Here is a 25,944-nt window from a genome sequence, read left to right as displayed (position 1 = left end):
GTGGTTGGGTCGTTGGTGAGGGAGAGGATCAGCTGGGTGTCGTCGGCATAGGAGATGATGTTGAGGTTGTATTGGCATGCGATGGCTACGAGGGGGCTCATGTAGACGTTGAAGAGGGTTGGACTGAGTGAAGATCCTTGTGGTACCCCGCAGATGACTTCGGTGGCCTCGGATCTGAACGGAGGGAGGCGGACTCTCTGGGTTCTTCCGGCGAGGAACGAAATGATCCACTCCAGTGCTTTCTCTCGGATTCCGATGTTGCTGAGGCGCTTCACTAGGGTGCGGTGGCAGACGGTGTCGAACGCCGCAGAGAGGTGCAGGAGGATGAGGGCCGCTGTTTCCCCGTTGTCGATCAGGGTTCTGATGTCGTCGGTGGCTGCAATTAGGGCAGTCTCGGTGCTGTGGTTGGCCCGGAACCCGGACTGCGAGGGGTCGAGGGATCTGTTTGTCTCGAGGAAGGCGGCAAGCTGTCTGTTGACGGTCTTCTCGATGTCTTTGGCCGGAAAAGGAAGGAGCGCGATGGGGCGGTAGTTCTTGAGGTCGGTGGGGTCCGCAGTTGGTTTCTTCAGGAGGGCGGTCAGATCGGTGTGCTTCCAGCTCTCCGGGAAGGTGGCGGTGTGGAAGGAGGAGTTGATGATGTCTCGGAGATGGGGTGCGATGATGGCGTCGGCTTTGTTGAAGACGTGGTGTGGGCATGGGTCGGTTGGTGATCCGGAGTGGATGGAGTTCATCGTGCGGGTGGTGTCTTCGGTGCTGATCGGGGTCCAGTTGCAGAGGGTGGTGATGGCGGGCGTTGGTTCGGTGGTAGGGTGCGTGGTCTGTGCATCGAAGCTGTAGTGTATGTCGGCGATCTTGCGGTGGAAGAACGAGACAAGTGAGTTGCAGAGGTCTTGCGAGGGAGTGATGTCGTTGTTTCTGGCGCTGGGGTTGGAGAACTCTTTGACGATGCTGAAGAGTTCCTTGCTGTCGTGCGCGTTGTTGTCCAGTCGTTCTTTGAGTGCCGTCTTCTTGGTGGCGCGGATCAGCTGATGGTGTTTCCGGGTGGCGTGCTTGAGGGCGGTCCTGTTGTCTGTGGTCCGGTCGAGCCGCCAGGCTTTCTCCAGGGTGCGGCAGTTCTTCTTGGATTCCCTGAGTTCATCGGTGAACCAGGGGGTTTTCTTGCTGCCTGGTCTGTTGGGAGGGTTCTTTAGTGGTGCGAGGTCATCGGCGCAGGCGGTCAGCCACTTGGTGAGGTTGCTGGCTGCTTCGTTGGGGTCCGTTGTGCTGGTGGGAGTGTTCTGGTTGAGGGAGGCGGTGAGCAGTTCGGCGGTGATCTTGCTCCAGCTTCGGCGGGGAACCTGTTGCGGGTGGTGGTGGGTCATAGTTCTTCTGCAGCTGAAGTGGACGCAGCTGTGGTTGGTCCAGTGGAGTCCGGTGGCGTGACTGAAGGAGATGTGCTTGCTGGATGAGAAGACGGGGTCAAGCGTGTGGCCGGCGTAGTGGGTGGGGGTGTTCACCAGTTGCTTGAGTCCGAGGTTGGCGAGGTTGTCCAGCAGGGCGGTGGTGTTTCTGTCGTTGTTGTTCTCCAGGTGGAAGTTGAGGTCCCCTAGGAGGATGTAGTCGGTAGAGGGAAGGGCGTGCGGGCTGATGAAGTCTGCGATGTCTTCGCTGAATTGTGTGCGTGGTCCCGGTGGTCGATAGATGAGGGTGCCTCGGAGGGTGGTCTTGGGGTCAATGTGTATCTGGAAGTGCAGTTGTTCGGCGGCGGTGAAGGTTTCGTCGGAGTTCGTCGAGATGCGGATGGTGTTCTTGTGTACGATGGCGATGCCTCCTCCCGTCTGGTTGACGTGGTCCTTCCGGATGAACTTGTATCCATCCGGGATGGCTATGGCGATGTCGGACGATGAGGAGGCATTCATCCAGGTTTCGGTGAGGAAGGCGACGCTAGTGCTGTCGCGTTGAGCAGGTCCCAGAGTTCCACGGCGTGCCTGTGGGCGGAGCAGGTGTTGAGCAGGATGCACTTCAGGGGGTTGCTGCTGGTGCTCGACTTGGCGGGGGTGGTGCAGGTCCGGTAGCAGGCCGGCATTGAATGCGTTGAGAGTGGCGGCGCCGTAGGTCAGTCAGGTAGTCTTGCGTCGGCAGCGGGGGCCAGGGGTTCTGACGCTGGGCGCGTTCCAGGCGCGGACGGGCGCAGACGGGCTTGCCTTTGGCGCGCCTTCGGCGCACCATTGGCGCGCCCGCCTCACGTCGACGCTGCGCGTACGCGTGCACTCTGCCATAAATGGAGAGTGGGGAGGGGAGGGGCGAGGGAGGAGCAGCTGGGAGGCGGGAGCCTGAGACTTCAGGCAGGAGGCAATCACACTTCAAGCCCTTGGTTATTCTTCCTCAAGATTATAAAAAGGTCACAAAAGTCCCTTTCCCCTTTCCTTGGCTATAAAGTAACCACTGCATGCCATCCCCAGAAAGAGCAAAACAGCACAGGGACAGTCGCCTCCTTCAGCTTCCTTGGTTCTTCTCCTTAGCAAAGGTTTGTCTTGATTCCCAGAAGTGATCTAAAGTTCTGGGGTCTGGGTTCCAATATTTATACCAGTAAATCCTTTGTCCTCTGAAGGCAGAGGGTGCCTGTACCTGGCCAAAACCTGTTCTGTGCAGCTTCCTAGCAGGAGGTGGAGAGAGCATTGTTGAAAGCCACCTGGCCCAGGGAAATGATAGGAAATCTCGTCTATATTCTATGAGCTCTCCGCCCCCCCCGCCCACTCTCTATTCGATGCAGGTCCAATTCAGCCCAGGCCTGACCCATCAGACTGCTGGAGCAAAAGCCCTCTCCAGCCCCCTGTCACTCCCAAACTCAGACATGGAATACACAAACCTAGCAGAGGCATGCTGGAGGGTTAGGCTAGAAACTACCTACTTTCTAAAAGTGGTATTTTCAAACACAGAATGTAAACATCACCCACACTAAAAGATGTATTTTAACATTCTGAGTTCAGGCATACTAAATTTGAATTTCCACCTAGTTCATTGGGTCAGTTAGGATTATAAGGTATTATAATCAATCTGCCAATGCTGGCCTACGGGAACAGGTAGCCTTGCAATAGTGAAAAACAAAATTGGTTGTAATTCACTATCAGGACATGCTACGCATATCAGGGCATGTCCTACCTTTCACATACAATGCACCCTGCTCATGGGCGTACCTTGAGCCTACCTGAGGGGTGATTAAAATGTAGAAAAGGGAAGGTTTAGGGACTGGCAAGTGGGTGCACTTGCCAAGTCAAAATGGCAGTCCCACACTGCACACAGGCTCTGCGTTGGCAGTCCTGAGCCACAATTTACAAGCTGTTTCTGTGGGTGGCACAACCAGTGCTGCAAGCCCACCAGCAGAATTTGATTTACAGGCCCTGGGCACACATGGTGCACTGTAGTAAGGTCTGACAAGTAAATAAAATTGCCAATCATTGAGTCACTAATCCAGTATATCAATTCCACTTTTGCACTGAATAGCAGTGGCAAAGTGCCCAAAGCATCTAGACCAATGGAAACATAGCAAAAACACAGGCGGCTACAGCAAAAAATGGGAGGGAGACCCACGCCAATGGTGCCAGGTCTAACAGTTGGTGTGTGTATCAGTGTTAAAAGTGTGTGTATGTGTGTGTGTGTGTGTGTATATGTGTGCTAGTGCATGTGCATGCATGTTTGGTGTGTATTTGTATATCTGCACTAGTACATGTCAGCGAGTGCATGTTTCTGTGTTTGTGCTTGTACATATGTGAATGTGTGTGCAGGTGAGGATTGAGTATTTTGCCCACTGCCCAATTCATGAAATCCTCGACCTGGCACACTGGTGGTGATTTCTGGAAATCTGCTGGCCCTGGCAGAAATGCATTTGCCATTGGCTGAGTTTTAGGTAGAGGATTTGACAAAGCGAAACCTATTGCATTTGCAAATGCTCATTTAATGTCATGCTAAGGGTGTAGGCACTAAAGAAAGAAAGTATGTGGGTGGTGTACATAAATCTTGAGGCTTTAAAAGTGATTTATTTGACGGTGACTTGCACATGTTGAAAAAGTCTTCATAGGGTCACCTCATTGGCTGGAGTTTTTATTGGTCTAAAATGAGGTGGATTGACCACAAGTAGTGGAGAGCTTTTATCAAAGTTAATTTATCTTGTAGATCCAAAGCGATGTAAACATTGAATATTGTGGATTCACAGACTGATGCTGGGAAATAATCCAATCTTGTATGTTTATGAAAGATCACGTGAGTATGTAAGCAAACATGCTGATGTATGCAAAGGAAATCAAAGACTGTTTTATGTGGACACTGTTTCACTCATTTCCCACAATTGATTTTATGAACACATGATATATTTGCATGTGTGCAAAATTAGCTACTTTACAGGCCAGATCCTACCACTTATAAAGAACTGCGCTGTACCTTGATGTCTTTGCCAACTTGCCAACCATCCCTCACCAGTCCTTCTTTGACAAGTTCATTGAAAGCAGTCTATGCTGAACTGCAGGATCTTATCGAGCTGCATGATTGACAGAGTCGTGATCGCCTGAGCCCCACTATCTGACCGACAAGGTTTCCAGCACTAGTGACTGATGACACTTCTGCAGCCAGGACACCATCAGACTGGAGACAAAGAAATGTAAACAAGAGAACACAATGCCACAAGGGTCTTTCATCTGTGCTCCTAGGACCAGGCATAACCCTGTTTGGAAACACTTCTGGAACTGTACTGTTCCCTCCTGTGGGGCTGACTCCCCCCTGAACCTCGACCTTGATTGTTCCCCCCTTTGATTGACAGTGTGCTGAAATAACTACATCATTTGTACTATTGTGTTGGTTTTGTTCGTGCTTTCGCCACTTTGTACAGCGCTCTGATACCCGTAAGGGTCATGTTCGCGCTTTATAAAAGTTTTCAACTAAATAAATAGGTAAAGAGTATCACGCTGCCCTAACAGACCACAGACCAGCTGCTCTCAGCTCGGTGGCTGTGTCTTTGCCTTTGTCCCTGCACACCGATCTGCGCAATTCAAATGCCACTTCCATACATAGGGATACAAGCGAAGCACTCATTGTCTTTTTTTAAAAGGACACCTTTCAAACAAAACATTTTCCTTTGTGTGTTTTCTGAAACATGTCAGATTAACAGCCTGAAGGGCTGAATATAAGAATGAGAGGAAAGGTGACCAAAAAGATGACCAGAGCAAACTGATCAGTAGCAAAGTTCAGAGCAGTGCTGCAGCTCATGTTTGATGTGTTTTGGTGGAGCTGTGTGTGTTTCTGTACTGGCAGAGCAGTGCTGCAGCACATGTTTGATGTGTTTTGGTGGAGCTGTGTGTGTTTCTGTACTGGCAGAGCAGTGCCGCAGCACATGTTTGATGTGTTTTGGTGGAGCTGTGTGTGTTTCTGTACTGGCAGAGCAGTGCCGCAGCACCTGTTTGATGTGTTTTGGTGGAGCTGTGTGTGTTTCTGTACTGGCAGAGCAGTGCGGCAGCACCTGTTTGATGTGTTTTGGTGGAGCTGTGTGTGTTTCTGTACTGGCAGACCAGTGCTGCAGCTCATGTTTGATGTGCTTTGGTGGAGCTGTACGTGTTTCTGTACTGGCAGAGCAGTGCTGCAGCTCATGTTTGATGTGCTTTGGTGGAGCTGTACGTGTTTCTGTACTGGCAGAGCAGTGCTGCAGCTCATGTTTGATGTGTTTTGGTGGAGCTGTGTGTGTTTCTGTACTGGCAGAGCAGTGCTGCAGCACATGTTTGATGTGTTTTGGTGGAGCTGTGTGTGTTTCTGTACTGGCAGAGCAGTGCTGCAGCACATGTTTGATGTGTTTTGGTGGAGCTGTGTGTGTTTCTGTACTGGCAGAGCAGTGCTGCAACTCATGTTTGATGTGTTTTGGTGGAGCTGCGTGTGTTTCTGTACTGGCAGGGCAGTGCTGCAGCACATGTTTGATGTGTTTTGGTGGAGCTGTGTGTATTTCTGTACTGGCAGAGCAGTGCTGCAGCACATGTTGGATGTGTTTTGGTGGAGCTGTGTGTGTTTCTGTACTGGCAGAGCAGTGCTGCAGTACATGTTTGATGTGTTTTGGTGGAGCTGTGTGTGTGTCTGTACTGGCAGAGCAGTGCTGCAGCACATGTTTGATGTGTTTTGGTGGAGCTGTGTGTGTATCTGTACTGGCAGAGCAGTGCTGCTGCACATGTTTGATGTGCTTTGGTGGAGCTGTGTGTGTTTCTGTACTGGCAGAGCAGTGCTGCAGCACCTGTTTGATGTGCTTTGGTGGAGCTGTGTGTGTTTCTGTACTGGCAGAGCAGTGCTGCGGCACCTGTTTGATGTGCTTTGGTGGAGCTGTGTGTGTTTCTGTACTGGCAGAGCAGTGCTGCAGCACCTGTTTGATGTGCTTTGGTGGAGCTGTGTGTGTTTCTGTACTGGCAGAGCAGTGCTGCGGCACCTGTTTGATGTGCTTTGGTGGAGCTGTGTGTGTTTCTGTACTGGCAGAGCAGTGCTGCGGCACCTGTTTGATGTGCTTTGGTGGAGCTGTGTGTGTTTCTGTACTGGCAGAGCAGTGCTGCAGCACATGTTTGATGTGCTTTGGTGGAGCTGTGTGTGTTTCTGTACTGGCAGAGCAGTGCTGCAGCACATGTTTGATGTGTTTTGGTGGAGCTGTGTGTGTTTCTGTACTGGCAGAGCAGTGCTGCGGCACATGTTTGATGTGTTTTGGTGGAGCTGTGTGTGTTTCTGTACTGGCAGAGCAGTGCTGCAGCACCTGTTTGATGTGCTTTGGTGGAGCTGTGTGTGTTTCTGTACTGGCAGAGCAGTGCTGCGGCACCTGTTTGATGTGCTTTGATGGAGCTGTGTGTGTTTCTGTACTGGCAAAGCAGTGCTGCAGCTCATTATTGATGTGTTTTGATGGAGCTGTGCATGTTTCTGTACTGGCAGAGCAGTGCTGCGGCACATGTTTGATGTGCTTTGGTGGAGCTGTGTGTGTTTCTGTACTGGCAGAGCAGTGCTGCAGCACATGTTTGATGTGTTTTGGTGGAGCTGTGCGTGTTTCTGTACTGGCAGAGCAGTGCTGCAACTCATGTTTGATGTGTTTTGTTGGAGATGTGCGTGTTTCTGTACTGGCAGAGCAGTGCTGCAGCTCATGTTTGATGTGTTTTGATGGAGCTGTGCGTGTTTCTGTACTGGCAGAGCAGTGCTGCAGTACATGTTTGATGTGTTTTGGTGGAGCTGTGTGTGTATCTGGACTGGCAGAGCAGTGCTGCTGCACATGTTTGATGTGCTTTGGTGGAGCTGTGTGTGTTTCTGTACTGGCAGAGCAGTGCTGCAGCACATGTTTGATGTGTTTTGGTGGAGCTGTGTGTGTTTCTGTACTGGCAGAGCAGTGCTGCGGCACATGTTTGATGTGTTTTGGTGGAGCGGTGTGTGTTTCTGTACTGGCAGAGCAGTGCTGCAGCACATGTTTGATGTGTTTTGGTGGAGCTGTGTGTGTTTCTGTACTGGCAGAGCAGTGCTGCGGCACATGTTTGATGTGTTTTGGTGGAGCTATGCGTGTTTCTGTACTGGCAGAGCAGTGCTGCAGCACATGTTTGACGTGTTTTGGTGGAGCTATGTGTGTTTCTGTACTGGCAGAGCAGTGCTGCAGCACATGTTTGATGTGATTTGGTGGAGCTGTGTGTGTTTCTGTACTGGCAGAGCAGTGCTGCAACTCATGTTTGTGTTTTGGTGGAGCTGCGTGTGTTTCTGTACTGGCAGAGCAGTGCTGCAGCACATGTTTGATGTGTTTTGGTGGAGCTGTGTGTGTTTCTGTACTGGCAGAGCAGTGCTGCAGCACATGTTGGATGTGTTTTGGTGGAGCTGTGTGTGTTTCTGTACTGGCAGAGCAGTGCTGCAGTACATGTTTGATGTGCTTTGGTGGAGCTGTGTGTGTGTCTGTACTGGCAGAGCAGTGCTGCAGCACATGTTTGATGTGTTTTGGTGGAGATGTGCGTGTTTCTGTACTGGCAGAGCAGTGCTGCAGATCATGTTTGATGTGTTTTGATGGAGCTGTGCGTGTTTCTGTACTGGCAGAGCAGTGCTGCAGTACATGTTTGATGTGTTTTGGTGGAGCTGTGTGTGTATCTGTACTGGCAGAGCAGTGCTGCTGCACATGTTTGATGTGCTTTGGTGGAGCTGTGTGTGTTTCTGTACTGGCAGAGCAGTGCTGCAGCACATGTTTGATGTGCTTTGGTGGAGCTGTGTGTGTTTCTGTACTGGCAGAGCAGTGCTGCAGCACATGTTTGATGTGTTTTGGTGGAGCTGTGTGTGTTTCTGTACTGGCAGAGCAGTGCTGCGGCACATGTTTGATGTGTTTTGGTGGAGCTGTGTGTGTTTCTGTACTGGCAGAGCAGTGCTGCAGCACCTGTTTGATGTGCTTTGGTGGAGCTGTGTGTGTTTCTGTACTGGCAGAGCAGTGCTGCGGCACCTGTTTGATGTGCTTTGATGGAGCTGTGTGTGTTTCTGTACTGGCAGAGCAGTGCTTCAGCACATGTTTGATGTGTTTTGGTGGAGCTGTGCGTGTTTCTGTACTGGTAGAGCAGTGCTGCAACTCATGTTTGATGTGTTTTGGTGGAGCTGCGTGTGTTTCTGTACTGGCAGAGCAGTGCTGCAGCACATGTTTGATGTGTTTTGGTGGAGCTGTGTGTGTTTCTGTACTGGCAGAGCAGTGCTGCAGCACATGTTGGATGTGTTTTGGTGGAGCTGTGTGTGTTTCTGTACTGGCAGAGCAGTGCTGCAGTACATGTTTGATGTGTTTTGGTGGAGCTGTGTGTGTGTCTGTACTGGCAGAGCAGTGCTGCAGCACATGTTTGATGTGTTTTGGTGGAGATGTGCGTGTTTCTGTACTGGCAGAGCAGTGCTGCAGCTCATGTTTGATGTGTTTTGATGGAGCTGTGCGTGTTTCTGTACTGGCAGAGCAGTGTTGCAGTACATGTTTGATGTGTTTTGGTGGAGCTGTGTGTGTATCTGTACTGGCAGAGCAGTGCTGCTGCACATGTTTGATGTGCTTTGGTGGAGCTGTGTGTGTTTCTGTACTGGCAGAGCAGTGCTGCAGCACCTGTTTGATGTGCTTTGGTGGAGCTGTGTGTGTTTCTGTACTGGCAGAGCAGTGCTGCGGCACCTGTTTGATGTGCTTTGGTGGAGCTGTGTGTGTTTCTGTACTGGCAGAGCAGTGCTGCAGCACCTGTTTGATGTGCTTTGGTGGAGCTGTGTGTGTTTCTGTACTGGCAGAGCAGTGCTGCGGCACCTGTTTGATGTGCTTTGGTGGAGCTGTGTGTGTTTCTGTACTGGCAGAGCAGTGCTGCAGCACATGTTTGATGTGCTTTGGTGGAGCTGTGTGTGTTTCTGTACTGGCAGAGCAGTGCTGCAGCTCATTATTGATGTGCTTTGGTGGAGCTGTGTGTGTTTCTGTACTGGCAGAGCAGTGCTGCGGCACATGTTTGATGTGCTTTGGTGGAGCTGTGTGTGTTTCTGTACTGGCAGAGCAGTGCTGCAGCACATGTTTGATGTGTTTTGGTAGAGCTGTGCGTGTTTCTGTACTGGCAGAGCAGTGCTGCAACTCATGTTTGATGTGTTTTGGTGGAGCTGCGTGTGTTTCTGTACTGGCAGAGCAGTGCTGCAGCACATGTTTGATGTGTTTTGGTGGAGCTGTGTGTGTTTCTGTACTGGCAGAGCAGTGCTGCAGCACATGTTGGATGTGTTTTGGTGGAGCTGTGTGTGTTTCTGTACTGGCAGAGCAGTGCTGCAGTACATGTTTGATGTGTTTTGGTGGAGCTGTGTGTGTGTCTGTACTGGCAGAGCAGTGCTGCAGCACATGTTTGATGTGTTTTGGTGGAGATGTGCGTGTTTCTGTACTGGCAGAGCAGTGCTGCAGCTCATGTTTGATGTGTTTTGATGGAGCTGTGCGTGTTTCTGTACTGGCAGAGCAGTGCTGCAGTACATGTTTGATGTGTTTTGGTGGAGCTGTGTGTGTATCTGTACTGGCAGAGCAGTGCTGCTGCACATGTTTGATGTGCTTTGGTGGAGCTGTGTGTGTTTCTGTACTGGCAGAGCAGTGCTGCAGCACATGTTTGATGTGTTTTGGTGGAGCTGTGTGTGTTTCTGTACTGGCAGAGCAGTGCTGCGGCACATGTTTGATGTGTTTTGGTGGAGCGGTGTGTGTTTCTGTACTGGCAGAGCAGTGCTGCAGCACCTGTTTGATGTGCTTTGGTGGAGCTGTGTGTGTTTCTGTACTGGCAGAGCAGTGCTGCGGCACCTGTTTGATGTGCTTTGGTGGAGCTGTGTGTATTTCTGTACTGGCAAAGCAGTGCTGCAGCTCATTATTGATGTGTTTTGATGGAGCTGTGCGTGTTTCTGTACTGGCAGAGCAGTGCTGCGGCACATGTTTGATGTGCTTTGGTGGAGCTGTGTGTGTTTCTGTACTGGCAGAGCAGTGCTGCAGCACATGTTTGATGTGTTTTGGTGGAGCTGTGCGTGTTTCTGTACTGGCAGAGCAGTGCTGCAGCACATGTTTGATGTGTTTTGGTGGAGCTGTGTGTGTTTCTGTACTGGCAGAGCAGTGCTGCGGCACGTTTGATGTGTTTTGGTGAAGCTGTGCGTGTTTCTGTACTGACAGAGCAGTGCTGTGGCACATGTTTGATGTGTTTTGGTGGAGCTGTGTGTGTTTCTGTACTGGCAGAGCAGTGCTGCGGCACATGTTTGATGTGCTTTGGTGGAGCTGTGTGTGTTTCTGTACTGGCAGAGCAGTGCTGCGGCACGTTTGATGTGTTTTGGTGAAGCTGTGTGTGTTTCTGTACAGGCAGAGCAGTGCTGCGGCAACTGTTTGATGTGTTTTGGTGGAGCTGTGTGTGTTTCTGTACTGGCAGAGCAGTGCTGCAGCTCATGTTTGATGTGCTTTGGTGGAGCTGTGTGTGTTTCTGTACTGACAGAGCAGTGCTGCGGCACATGTTTGATGTGCTTTGGTGGAGCTGTGTGTGTTTCTGTACTGGCAGAGCAGTGCTGCGGCACATGTTTGATGTGCTTTGGTGGAGCTGTGTGTGTTTCTGTACTGGCAGAGCAGTGCTGCCGCACGTTTGATGTGTTTTGGTGAAGCTGTGCGTGTTTCTGTACTGACAGAGCAGTGCTGCGGCACATGTTTGATGTGTTTTGGTGGAGCTGTGTGTGTTTCTGTACTGGCAGAGCAGTGCTGCAGCTCATGTTTGATGTGCTTTGGTGGAGCTGTGTGTGTTTCTGTACTGGCAGAGCAGTGCTGCGGCAACTGTTTGATGTGTTTTGGTGGAGCTGTGTGTGTTTCTGTACTGGCAGAGCAGTGCTGCAGCTCATGTTTGATGTGCTTTGGTGGAGCTGTGTGTGTTTCTGTACTGGCAGAGCAGTGCTGCGGCAACTGTTTGATGTGCTTTGGTGGAGCTGTGTGTGTTGTGGTAAATAAATAAATAATACCCTATTTGTGACTAGACTTATAGCATAACAGATAGCTCAATAAAATAAGAGTCAAGATTCGAGGTAGTAGGAGTTCCTGCAGGTTTATTACAGCATAAGGACAGGATCAGGACAACCTGCATGGGAATAGGACAATAAGGCCCGGCAGCTGCCGGGGCTGGGTCTGGGATGAGCGCGCTAACATTCAATAACAAAACATTGACTTATATACATAGCGCAAACACATAGCATTACATTGCAGTAGGCGTAGCAGTGGGTGGAGCAGAAGGCGTGACGCGTAGCAGTCGCGAGGGATAACAGTAAAAAGAGGTGTAACTGGGAGTATACTTAGACATGTGATGCAAACATAACAGAATATGTCATAAATGGGCGGAAACATTGGAGGGGGCTACCTAAGGAGCCGGGACCTCTAACCTAATGGTGCGCGAAAACTGGCAATGACGTGTCACTAGGAGAAGCTGGGGGCTACGAACTCTGTGCTAGGAGCAGAGACTAAAGTCTGGAGGGTCGGAGCGACATGTACCTAAACCCTATCTGGTATCTGATGTTTAGGGAACATGTTGATATAAACTAGAAGTCATGAGGGGAGAAGCTAACTTGATTCTAAGACTGGACCATGCATTATTCTACATGTAGTGCGTGATGAAGAATACTAAATGACCATTAATACAGTATTTCTCTAACGTGGAGACGAGAAGGCTAGACAATGACGGAAACTATTGATGCAGTTCAGTAGCTCAGGAATGCAGAAGGAGGACTGAACTGATAACTGGAACTATAACATACTTTTGGCAGACTCAGAGGCAGAGCCAAGCTACACCGGGCACTGCGAGGCAGGAAGTAAGTGAAGGGTCGAGGATACAGGTGGGGGCTGTATCGCTCCTCAGCGTGGCTTTCAGGAGACAGGAGCTGAATCTGTGGTCCGGGCCCTTTTGAGGCCTAGAAACGGGGATTTTATAATGGAATAACGTGCACACTGGGAAACGTGGCAACATAACTTTACATAGGCCTGATATTCGTAGTATTCACGAGGACTGGAAAATGACATACTAGAGGTGGACACAACTGTAATTGCGTCATTAATCAGACATGGGGAATAACATATGCATATTGGTCATGCACACATAACATATGATGGATGAGGCGTAGGGACACAGAACATGGCAAAATGTACTTTTCCACATTCCCTCCTTGTCACTACGTTTCCATCAGGAAACATCAATTTTCATGATACCATCTATCATTTCATACAGTACCATTTGTTCGTCTCGAATTATCTTGGAACGGGATTTAGAACGGGGCTTGGGACTAGGAATACAAGAGGTAGCACACATGCTGCAAATCGCAGGGCCACATTGTATACAGAGGCAGCAGCTAAATATGATCGCTACTGCAATACCTAGAAAGGACAGGACTTTCCATCCCCATGCGGAAATTATATTCCAGAACCAACCGGACCATGTCCAGGTACCTGGATCTTGGTGTAACAGATGGGCAATTTTATGGAGTCTGGTTATAGCTGAATAAACAGACGGCGCGTTATTTGGAATGAAAATGCAGCAACTAGATCCGATGACTCTACAGGCCCCGCCCCTATCGGCCAGTATGACGTCAAGGACGAGACGATTTTGCAAAACGACAAATCTCATAGCAGATTGTTCTTCGGTTAGGTTACCTAGAGCAGAGGCAGTCTCATTAACTACAGCTTCAAGGGTTCTTGTTAACCTACGGATCAGTTTACTATTCTGGACGGGTCCTATGAAGAAGAAGAAACCTTTATTGAAATCTGTATACTGTTCTAGAGTAGTTTCAGTATAATCGACAATTGGGGACTCCCTTCTATGTCTAATGTGTACTAGATGTGTGTTTCTGTGATAATCAGATGGGGCTAGGAAAACAGGTGGCAGTAGGAAGGCAATGTAGCAGGTTCCCTCCCAATCGAGGGGCAGACGGACATATGCAGTTTGACCACAAATAAAATAAGAATGACGTGAAGCTTTGAAAATAGATTTCCCACTGTCACTATACTTGACGACAGTAGTACATTCACTATGACCTACATGTACAGAACCATAACTACGGACACATAATTCGCCTTTGACAGGTAGTACTGAAATAGCAGGTAAGTCTGGAGTAGTATCAGACTGAACATTCAGGACCATGAAATTCGACGAATAATTACCTAAATTATATACTTCATTTTCTAGATCTAAACCTGTTCTGTGGGGGAGACCTTGCTTGTCTGGAAAACATGTACTGTTAAGAAAAGACATATCTGTTGAAGATGACGTTAACGTGGACCATGCTCCACACGAACCATTGTGTGAGAATGGATAAGGAAAAAGTGGCAGAACTCCCTTCGGTGTCTGGAAAGGGGGGAGTCGACCACACACCCAACAATTAGTGGCATTGCTGGTCTGGTGTGAGTAATGTAACATACGGATAAATGTGTTGTTACGCATAGCGAGGCGGTAAGAATATTCGTGAGGAGGCAGATCACTAAACGTGTGCTCTACTGTAGCATTAGCAGACATATTAGCATGAAGAACTGGAAAACACAGGAAAAGCGCGTAGCTGGTGCAGGAAATCATTATGCTGAGAAATAATATGAAACTCAGAAAAACGATACATTTGATTGAACTTTGACTGACTCTCTCACTATGGGGGTCTATTTTATACATGTCAGAAACAGTCTAACCGTTTCACCTAGGGGAGGACTTATACAATCAAACTGACTGACTTATTTTACTAGACCTTAATTTGAGCTTATACTCCTGCTGCGGAGTTTTCTCTAACAAGGGAGGGGTTGTAATAATGTCTTGTGCGGGACAGTCCTTTAAAACAATGTTCTGGCAGTCCTTCGAATCCTGGGAAATGTTTTTAGATATGTTTTTGGAGGCTGATTTCAATCCTTTGAAAAGTTTTACATGAGAAAGGTGGACCCACCCCTTCCTGCCTTCCAACTTGACGGCAGTTCGGGTGGTCAAGAGGACCTGACGTGGCTCCTTCCAACGTGGTTCCAGCGGACTTGATCTGTCAAAATTTCTGATCATCACAAGGGAGCCTGGAACGATCTCGTGCGGTGCCACCTCGGTATTGTCTGGAAATGCGGCGGCAACCTGTGAACGACATGAGTTGAGGGCAGACATCAAGGAAGCTAGGTAATCTGTCAGCATATTACATGAAACATCGGTAATACTTCGGGGTCTAGGAGTACCCCACATGTTAGGGGGGCGGCCGAATACGACCTCATACGGGGACAGACCTGATCTGGAATGTGCGACCATGCGCATATAAAACAAAGCGACTGGCAGAGCTATTAACCAGTCTACACCTTTGTCCTTACAGACTTTTGCAATGCGGATTTTCAGGGTCTGATTATGTCTCTCTACAAGACCGGCTGCTTCAGGATGGCGTACACAATGAAACTTCCACTGGTACCCTAACAAAAGGGAAACGTGCTTCATTAACTCTGAGGAGAATGGCTGACCGTTATCAGAATATACGACTCTAGGGAGTCCATATCTAGGGAAAAATTCACGAACCAACTGCTTGGCAGTGGTCGCGGCTGTGTAATCTGGGACTGGATATGCTTCTGTCCACCTGGACAAAGCGCATACAACTACAAGGACATACTTGAAACCTCGACATCGCTCCATCTGAATATAATCCATCTGGAGGACCTCAAAAGGGTGGTCAGGGGGCTGGAAACCACCTTGTTCCACCGGGACACTTTTACCTGGATTAAACTGACAACATATCATACAGGTACGGACTTTCTGCTTGGCTGCAGCTCGTAAATGCTTGTTGAACCAAATGTTCCGGATACTGTCTAACATAGCTTTTTCTCCTAAATGTGCTGGACTATGTGCGGTATTGATAATGACTTGAACCATAGAGTCGGGGAGAAACCATGTGGCTCTACCCTTCGTTAACCATCCTTGATCTGTCTGAACCCCTCCTTGTTCAGACCATTTCTTGATTTCATCGGGGGTAGCATGTAACTGGATATCTATGACATCTTGTGTAGGGTCCTTAACTGTCATGCATGTAATCGGATCTGGAGTACGTGTCATGTTTACTGGAATATCTGGAGTCTGTGCTGTAAGCTTGGCTGTACGGTCTGCTAGATCATTACCTTGGGAAATAATGTCGGTGACTTTCGTATGTGCTTTGCATTTCATGATAGCAATGGATGTCGGTAAATGTATGGCATCTAACAGGGCTTGAATAAGGAGACCATGCTGAATCTTGGTTCCATGAGAAGTCATGAAACCTCTCTCCTGCCAGAGCACTCCGAAGTCGTGTACAACTCCGAATGCGTAACGTGAATCTGTGTAAACATTAACTTTCAGGTTCTTGGCATGTATACAGGCTTGTGTCAGAGCGACTAGCTCTGCTGCTTGAGCGGACAGGGTATCAATACGGTGTGTCTTGATAACTTCAGTGTCAGTAGTCACTGCATACGCGGCGACTAGTTCTCCTGTACTAGTTCTCATACATGAACCATCCACATAAAGTGTCAGGTCGGGATCTGGTAACGGAATATCTGTCAGGTCTTGTCTTGGCTTTGTCGTAATGTTAACTACTTCCACACAATCATGTGGGTCTAGATTTGAATTAACTGATGGTAACAGTGTAGCAGGATTCAGAACGTTGCAGCGTCTGATTTCTATGTGTGGCTGGAACAGTGTCAATTCATAACCTGTTAAACGTGCAATTGTCAAGTGCTGAGTTTGTGTTCGGTTTAAAAGAACTTCTACTGAATGTGGAACTTGTACTGTCAGGGAATGTCCTAAAACTATGGAATCACTTTGTCTGATAGCTAGTGCTGTGGCTGCAACTGACTTGAGGCACGCAGGCAACGCCTGGGCGACTGGATCTAATGTGCTCGAAAAATAAGCACAGGGCTTGTATTGACCTGCTTGATCTTGTGTGAGAACAGATAATGCTGTACCTTCCCGTTCAGTAACGAAAAGTGTAAAAGGCTTACTGTAGTTCGGTGTAGCTAGAACTGGAGCTTGACATAGGGCTTTCTTTAACTCGTTGAAACTAAGTGTATGTTCAGATGTCCAAGGGAGGACAGTCGATACGGCTGCCTCCTGTGTCGTTAACTGTATCAGTGGCTTGGCTAGAAATGCATACTGGGGAATCCATTGTCTACAATAAGAAGTAAGGCCGATAAAGGCACGTACCTCCTTCTGGGTTCTGGGCTGGGGAAGACTCGCTATTAACTGGATACGGTCTGGTGTCAACTGCCTACCCCTCTTGGACAGCAAGTGTCCTAAGTATACCACTTGCTGGACACAGAATTGAAGCTTCGAAGGTGACACCTTGTGCCCCATCTCGGCAAGGAAATACAGAACTGTAAGGGATGCTCGCTCGCAGTCACGTTCAGAACGGGCAGTGATCAGTAGATCATCGACATACTGGAGCAGGGCAGTGTCAGTTGGCATGTGAATGTTGTCTAGTTGTCTCTTGAGTGCTTGACTGTAAATACTAGGGCTTTCCGTGAAACCTTGAGGAGCGCGTGTAAACATATAGCTCCTTCCATTTAAACAAAATCCGAAAAGAAACTGGCTGTCTGGATGAATTGGAACACTGAAAAATGCATTCTTGAGGTCAATGACAGTGAAAAACATGGCTTCGGAATCAATGGCTGTTAACAGGGAAGAGATGTCTGGGACAACTGGGTACTGAGGAATAATACATTTATTAAGCTCTCGTAAATCAATCACTAATCGATATACTGGGGGTGCATTCGGATCAGTACGTTTCATGACTGGAATGATCGGAGAATTACATACATTGGAGTCAGTTTCTACAACTACTCCTTGAGCCATGAGCTCGTCAATAATTTTGGATAAGGCTGCTACAGCCTCAGGTGGCAATCTGTACTGTCTGATTCGTGGTAACACTACACCTGGTTTGAGAGTCACACGATGGGGTGTGATTTGCATGTAACCTACATCAGTTGGACCTTGCGCCCATAAATGCTGTGGAACATTAGACAATCTTGAATCAAAATCTCGTAATACATAGTGACCCTTAAAGTCACGTAGGAACAGACGTATTCCCTCTGGGGAACAGCAAATAACTGCACCTAACTCTTTCAGTGTCTTAATACCTAATAGATTTTCTGGACATGACTTAGTAAGTAACAGATCAGTAGTACGGGACAATGGACCTACTTCTAGAGTAACTGGCTTAGATATCTCGTTAACGATGGGTTTTCCTGAAAATCCAAGGGAAACATTTCTTGAGCCTGAGAGCGGAGCCCCTGGAACTTCGGCATGACTAATTGTGGTCCTACTTGCCCCTGTATCGATCAAAAACTTTCTGTCTTTCCCTAATACTTGACTGTGAACATAGGGACCTTCTTGATCTACAGGTATCTCGATGAGAGGCAAGCCTACCTCCCTCTCTAGGCTGTTTCATGAATATGACTGGTACTCTGGATACTCGGACTGTGCATACTGGTACATCTGTGATGTGACATGCTGTGTTGCAGCAATGGGCTGCGGTACTGTAACTGTCTGTTGTGCATTCTGTGACTGAGGAATCTGTGAAACTTGTTCTTGCCTAGGCGGACGTGGTCTTTCTTTAGTCTTACCGGTAGCTATGTTGTGTTTCAGAACTGCACACTCGTTTATAAAATGACCTGGCTGTTTACAATAATTGCAGTTCCCTTTAACGGGAGTTGCAGGATGACTGGCTTGATTCGGACCCCTCTTCTGACTGTCTTGAGGAACAGTTTGTGCAACTAGCACTTTCATTTTCGTGTCTTTCATACGTTTTCTTTCATGTTCTTGCTCTTCTCTGATTCTATTCTGGTGGTACTGGAGCATCTGGAGCATCTGGGACGGAGTATTTGCTTGCCAGGTGCTTTCGACTTTCAAAACTCGGTTTTTAATTTGTGGACTTGAATTCTCGACTAATTTGGTAACGAAAAGGTGAGGGTATGACTCACTACTTGTCTTGAGACCACTGTTGATACTGAAACATTTTTCAAATCTAGAATAAAAATCGCTAATGTCTTCATCTTGTTTCTGTTTACAGGCTGAGATTGCATCCCAGTCTTCTTTCCTAGTTGTCAATAATCTGGGTAAAACGTGAATCAATAATTCTGGTAATTCCTTACATTTATCTCCAAGACCGGTACCTGGTACTCGTGCCTTGTCTTCAGCTTCTAGAGCTGCCCAATCGATCTTTTTCTCTCCCACCTCCCATTCTTTTTCCTTTAACTTTTCATACACCCCTGCGGGTAACAGGACCTTTAACATTTTAATGATATCTGGGTAAGTGTATTCTCCCATACGGAGCATGTCTTTTAATTCTCTATGGAACCCTGCTGGATCTTTGTCATGACTAGGAATTAATTTCTTCATTTCAAGAAGTTCCATCTTTGAAATCGGAGTGTATACAAACACTCGTTGCATTACGCCACCCGCCCCTTGGACTGGGTGGACTTCTCGTAACGGATTCTGTCTGTCTATGTAGAATGATTTATTTTCTGGGGGTGAGACATGAACAAAATGCGGGTTCAGGAACGTTCTATATTTGTGGCGCTGTTCTAGAATGACACTAATTAAATCGGTACCTAGACCTCTCCATCTATACTGGAGTAACTCGTTCAGGATATCGTGCAACGGGCCTGGATCAGAATGTTGACCCTCATACAGAGTAATGAGGTGCTGGATCATATACATACCCACCAGTCGTTGCTCGGCTGGGGGCAGTTTCAGAAACACTTGTGCCACTATTTCGTCTGGAAAAGTGGTAGAATCAGTAATCCATCGAACTGCTGATCGGACTAGTTCTTGTTCATGCATAGTACTTAGTTCACTGTAACCGACTCGTGATTTCAGAATGTGATCGGTAGCTTGAAATACTTGTTCTAGGGAACCTTGTTCTGGTGCTGGATGATGAAAAATAGACTTGGGTTCTAGACGTAAATGGCGATCTGGAAATCTGGATTTTCCTACATACGCTATTCTGGCGGGATTCTCGTTCTCTTCCTCTTCAGGATCAGAGATACTTTCTTTCTCGCTTACTTGTGCTGCTTTACGCTGGTCGTGTAACCTTATTATTTCTTTACGAATTTTCTTGTACATACTCTCCATGGCACTGACGGTCTTGTGCTTACCCTCGGCTATATTATCACTCCACCTTGTCAGGATTCTCATTTCGGCGGGATCTTTAGACGGGTAATCTTGTTCTCTTATTAAACAATTGATCAGGAACTTTAATATCATGAGCTGAATCTCGGCTTTCCTTTGAGACATAATCTCGCCAATACTTTCTGGATCATCCCCTGTACGGATGAAACGATATATTCTGTCTAGATCTTCTTTCATTTTCGGCAAGGTGACTAGATACTCGGTCACTCTCCTTACACGTAAGGAATATAAAACCATAGTATATTCGCCTGGAACTGGATCATAGACACATTCGTTAAGGGCTTGCCTGATTTCTGTGACAGACTTATTACTTTTAGGAGTACGCTGTGATGCTTGAGCATGTAATTCGAGTGCTGATAAACGCTTGTGTGGCGGCGGGGTTTGAGGAGTAGCTCCTCCTACGGCCCCTAGACTAGAGTCGTCTACTGAGGCTCTACGTCCTGGCAGAGTGGGAAATGGAACTATAGGCTGGACCGGGGGTACCGTAACAGGTACTCCGGTGTCTGGAGGAGCGGGAAGTGCCTGATTTACAGGGACTGGCGGAGCGCGAACAGGATTTGCATATTCGGGGACTGTGTCGTCCAAATAGGACGAAATAAAAATATCAGCTGCGGTCGGTTTGTGACGTAGCTTGGTCGGAACTAATGGTGGCGGGAAATTACTGGATGCCTCTGGGGTCGCTTTTGGCAAGCCCTCGGCAAGAAGAGGATACATACCCTTAATAAGGGCATGCCTCTGTCTGTCTGACTGTTCTGCTTTGACTTGTTCACCTATCTCGATTAATTCTCTTTCTTGGGCTCGTTCTTGGGATTCTCTACTTAACTCTGACTTTCTGACTTCCTTTTCCGTTCTTCTATGAGCTTCCTTGCGCCATAACTCGATGGCATCTTTCTGTGACTGTCTGGCTTTCTTTTTCCATAATGCTTCTTCTACTCGCATGATACATTCGGCATCCCATGTACCCGATACGGGCCATCTATACTTTTCTTCTAACTGTTTGGTATACTCTACCCATAAATCTAGATACATTATGGCGCTTATGCCATGTTTCTGATACATAAAATGACCTGGACTGTCCCTAGGCGGGACAGGAACTGCTTCCTCTAACAGACCCTTTCTAGTTTTTAACTGACGTAACTTGGAAAAGAGCGGCATTCTAAACTTGAATCGGAACACAATACAATACACGAAAAACAATAACAATTGGGAAAACAATTCAGGCATACCACGACATTGGAAATACATTAAACAATATCATAACATAACGGTTTGAACAGAATACTACCTGAAAATACTGAAAACAGAAACAGAACAGAATTCTCGAGAACGGGACAGACTAGAGTTACTGGATGCACTGCTGTAACAGTACGGAACATACCGGTCCCAAAAAGGAACGCATCAAGACCCGTGTCCACCTAGGTGAACACTTCGTTTGTGGGCTTGGGTACCACCAACCCACGGACCAGGAGTCAATTTAGATTGGTCCTGTCTAGATACTACCCCAGCAATGGTACTCACCGGGCAGCACGGAACGGAAGGCCTTGAACGGGACTGGACTACGACGGACTTCGGACTTCAATTACGGGTGGGCCTCCGGATACCTCGGACCTTGGACTCTCGGCTTGGGCTCTGGTCGGGACTCGCTGCGTTCCTCCACCGTCTCGTTTGGATGCTGGACCGCCTCCTCCGTCTCCTCCGTGGGCCTGAGGGATACTTGGAGCAGAAATATCTGCCAGTGCACGGTGTGGTTCCGTCACGACTGCAGAGGGTCAGGGGGTCGGCGTGGCTTCACCGACGCGTGGGGAAAGGGCAAGTCCCTGTTCGGGCGCCATTATGTGGTAAATAAATAAATAATACCCTATTTTTTACTAGACTTATAGCATAACAGATAGCTCAATAAAATAAGAGTCAAGATTCGAGGTAGTAGGAGTTCCTGCAGGTTTATTACAGCATAAGGACAGGATCAGGACAACCTGCATGGGAATAGGACAATAAGGCCCGGCAGCTGCCGGGGCTGGGTCTGGGATGAGCGCGCTAACATTCAATAACAAAACATTGACTTATATACATAGCGCAAACACATAGCATTACATTGCAGTAGGCGTAGCAGTGGGTGGAGCAGAAGGCGTGACGCGTAGCAGTCGCGAGGGATAACAGTAAAAAGAGGTGTAACTGGGAGTATACTTAGACATGTGATGCAAACATAACAGAATATGTCATAAATGGGCGGAAACATTGGAGGGGGCTACCTAAGGAGCCGGGACCTCTAACCTAATGGTGCGCGAAAACTGGCAATGACGTGTCACTAGGAGAAGCTGGGGGCTACGAACTCTGTGCTAGGAGCAGAGACTAAAGTCTGGAGGGTCGGAGCGACATGTACCTAAACCCTATCTGGTATCTGATGTTTAGGGAACATGTTGATATAAACTAGAAGTCATGAGGGGAGAAGCTAACTTGATTCTAAGACTGGACCATGCATTATTCTACATGTAGTGCGTGATGAAGAATACTAAATGACCATTAATACAGTATTTCTCTAACGTGGAGACGAGAAGGCTAGACAATGACGGAAACTATTGATGCAGTTCAGTAGCTCAGGAATGCAGAAGGAGGACTGAACTGATAACTGGAACTATAACATACTTTTGGCAGACTCAGAGGCAGAGCCAAGCTACACCGGGCACTGCGAGGCAGGAAGTAAGTGAAGGGTCGAGGATACAGGTGGGGGCTGTATCGCTCCTCAGCGTGGCTTTCAGGAGACAGGAGCTGAATCTGTGGTCCGGGCCCTTTTGAGGCCTAGAAACGGGGATTTTATAATGGAATAACGTGCACACTGGGAAACGTGGCAACATAACTTTACATAGGCCTGATATTCGTAGTATTCACGAGGACTGGAAAATGACATACTAGAGGTGGACACAACTGTAATTGCGTCATTAATCAGACATGGGGAATAACATATGCATATTGGTCATGCACACATAACATATGATGGATGAGGCGTAGGGACACAGAACATGGCAAAATGTACTTTTCCACAGTGTTTCTGTACTGGCAGAGCAATGTTAGATTGATATGATCCCTATGCTCTGTATTTATACAGGTGGTTTTACACAAATATCACAAGATATGCTGTCAATGTGCACCTTCCTTTTCTACCTTCCATTGTCGCTCTTCGTTACTTGACAAAATGTGCACAGGTGTAAAAACATGCCAGAAAGGGACAAAACTCAGAATTTGGACGCATAATTTCCACCAGTTATTTCTCATGTTATTCTTCATTTCAACAGTAATCGTTGGATAACTGATGCCCCATGCTCTGTTTTTTCCATAGTCAAATTTACCGTTTGTTGATTCGTTCGAGAGTCAAACTCTGCTTGAACTTTGTCCCTGGTTTCTGCAGCTCGCTACTGGAGTAGCTGGGAGCTAACGTACCTCCTGGGGGCTATTTGCTGCTCAATCCGGCCGCAGTGGAGGTGAGAGGCGCGGCGAGCGGGACTGCGAGGTCCAGCTCTCCTTGCAACACCGCCAGCTGGTTCCTCTTCCCGCCGCGCCGCGCCCCCTCCCAGTGCCACGCCCCCCAGCTATACCTAGGAGCACCTGGGCACGCGCATCGCGGGACGCGCGCGGGGCGATCCCCGGGGCGAAGACCGGGCAAAGAGCGGGCCGTTCTAGGCCGTTAGAGGCCGGAAGAGACCGGACCGGCCCACCCCTCTAACGCCCCCCGCTCTTGTTCCCCTTTAACTTACCCCACAATGGCGACCAGATCTTTACGGAGTAAGTCTGCCCAACAAGGCTTAAGTACTCTGGAGAAATTTTTCCCAAAAGCGAGCTCTCAAATTAGCACTTGTCACTTATCTACAGACTCTCACCTCTTGATGGGCCCTGAAAGCGTGTTTCCGGACCAGGGGGAAACCCTCTCAACAGATGCTAGTACACCGAATCCTCCGGACGCTACTCACATGTCACTACTGGACAGTATAGACCAGACTATTGAGTCGGTCCTCCAGCAACTAAGAACTCCCCTATCACAGAGGGATAGGAATTCCCCCCGCCCACTTGGGACTTCCGACCATTCCCCCTTGTCGGATAATATGGGAATAGATATGCTCGAAGCAGGTCAGGGCGTGCTACCTCCAGAGCCTGCAGTCAGTGGGGGGGAACATCCTTCAAAAAGGAAAAGGTCCAGGGAAGCAAAGGGGGCAAAAAGGGCAAGAGTTGATATAGCTGAATCATCCTATGAGGATAGCACAGACATTTCGCTTTCTCCTGACCTCATTGTAGCGGGGTCTAGGTCAGATCCCGGGGGCTCTTCAGCCCCGGTGTCACTACCATTGCCGTCGGGCCCATTTATTTTTGGTGGGGTAACTTCCAACAGTGCAGATAGAATAATTAATTCTCTAACAGCCATCATTAAAAATCTGCTAACCCCTATTGCAGCTAGATTGGATGCCATAGAGAATCGACTTCAGTCCCTGGGAAACAGCCACACTGGGAAAAGTCCTGGGTCAGGTACAAACGTTCCTATAGCCACCGGGGATTCACATGGGAATAGACCACTGTCTTCTGTATCGCCCAAGGCCCCCAATAGGGTATCGCTGAGCACAATCGGTGCGTCTGCTTCTCAGGCGCGCCCTTTGTTACCTCTAGCGCCTGGGCCTCCTGTCCCGGCTCCCAGGAGATCCAAGCCGCCTCCTGTGCCGCAACCGGGGGGGGTAGCGAGTGCCACCAATGCCACGACTGGTGGTATCGCTCCCCCGCCCGATAGGCGCAGGGTGGTTAACTTGCCTCCAGAAGCGGTCCCTTACACGGCAATTATGGTAGGAGTTCCTGAGCTAACCGGTGGTATAAGGGAGACCCAAGATTCCTTACGTAATAAGGTTATCAGTTGGCTTAGTATCAATAGGCCGCTGCCTCCGAACCTGAAAGGCGAGGTCCTGATGGTAAGGAGGATTTCATGGATTGGCCCCACCCCAAAGAATAGGATAGGGGACTGTATCATTCTAAGCTTCAAAAGCCCACACGTGGCAAACTACATCTGCAACTGGCTTGTAAGGCCTGACAAGTCCAATATTGAGTTAGTACCCCTTTCATATTTCTACCCTAGTGACAGTAACACGGTGACAGGGAGCAAGAAGGGGTGGACTAGAGTAGGCTTTGCTGTGGATGGCTCGCGATACAGACCTAGGCATTATTTACCACCTGCCCAGCCAATTTTATTCACCCTAACAGATTCTCCTGCTTGGATCAGGTCGACTGACCACAAGCCAGGGAAATTTTTTCTGGTTCTGGGAAGAGGATGGATGAGGTGGTGCAAAGCCTAGTGGGTTCGGGTACAGCCCCTGTGACTGATCCTAAGCGGCATGATAACGCCGAAGAGCGAATGCCTGATATGGCTGATATGGCTGATAGTTCAGGACAACTGGGACCCTCCCCTAATACCAGCCTTGTCCATATTCTGCAACCTGGGGTGGCGGACTTGGTCGAGCCTTCCGCCAGCGTGGTTTGTTGCAATTGCCCCCTAGATACTAATTTATCCTTGGCCGCCGTGCAACCACCTCCTGGAGGCCAAGGTAGCCTGCCACCGGACCAGGGGTTGAGAATTCTCTCATGGAATGTGGCAGGAATTGCAAACAAGGAGGGTTTACCGGAGTGGGATCAGCTAGTAGCTGGCAGTGATATCCTCCTCCTTCAAGAAACATGGGCGAGGGATACCCAGTCTAGGAGGGGGTTTGAAGTATTTGAAATCCCCGCTAAATGGAGTGGGAGGGGGAGGCCATCGGGTGGCTTGGCAATCTGGATTGCGAGTCACACTGGGTGCCAGGCGGAGCAGCTCCATACGTCTTCGCAGGACATTCAGTGTGTTCGGCTCACATGGCCCGACAAACCATCGTGGGCCATTGTTAACGTCTACTCGCGTCCAGTAGCCTCGTCAAATGAATCACCAACCATAAACGATCTGTCCTCCTTCTTGGGCCAACTTCCAGGAGACCTCAAGGTGGTGCTTGGAGGAGACTTCAATTGCCACTTTGAACCTCTGGAGGGGTTACTGGATGGTGCCCTTACGGCCGAGGATGACTACTGGGGGGTGCCACCCTCGTCTTCTCCCCACCCCAAAGCCTGGTCTCCCCTAGCACTCCAACTCATGTCCCTTACCTTGAATTGCGCATTGAGGGCCTGTAATGGTCGTACTCCTTCCGATACCCCCTCAATGTGCACTTTCAACAGAAGGGGCCATGAGTCGAGGCTAGATTACATCATGGTGGATATTACACTCTGGCCAAAAGTACTTGACTTTGGGGTGATA

Source organism: Lissotriton helveticus, chromosome 5_1 (genome assembly GCF_964261635.1).
Source record: "Lissotriton helveticus chromosome 5_1, aLisHel1.1, whole genome shotgun sequence".
Lineage (NCBI taxonomy): Eukaryota > Metazoa > Chordata > Amphibia > Caudata > Salamandridae > Lissotriton > Lissotriton helveticus.
Note: the sequence above shows the minus strand (reverse complement) of the source record.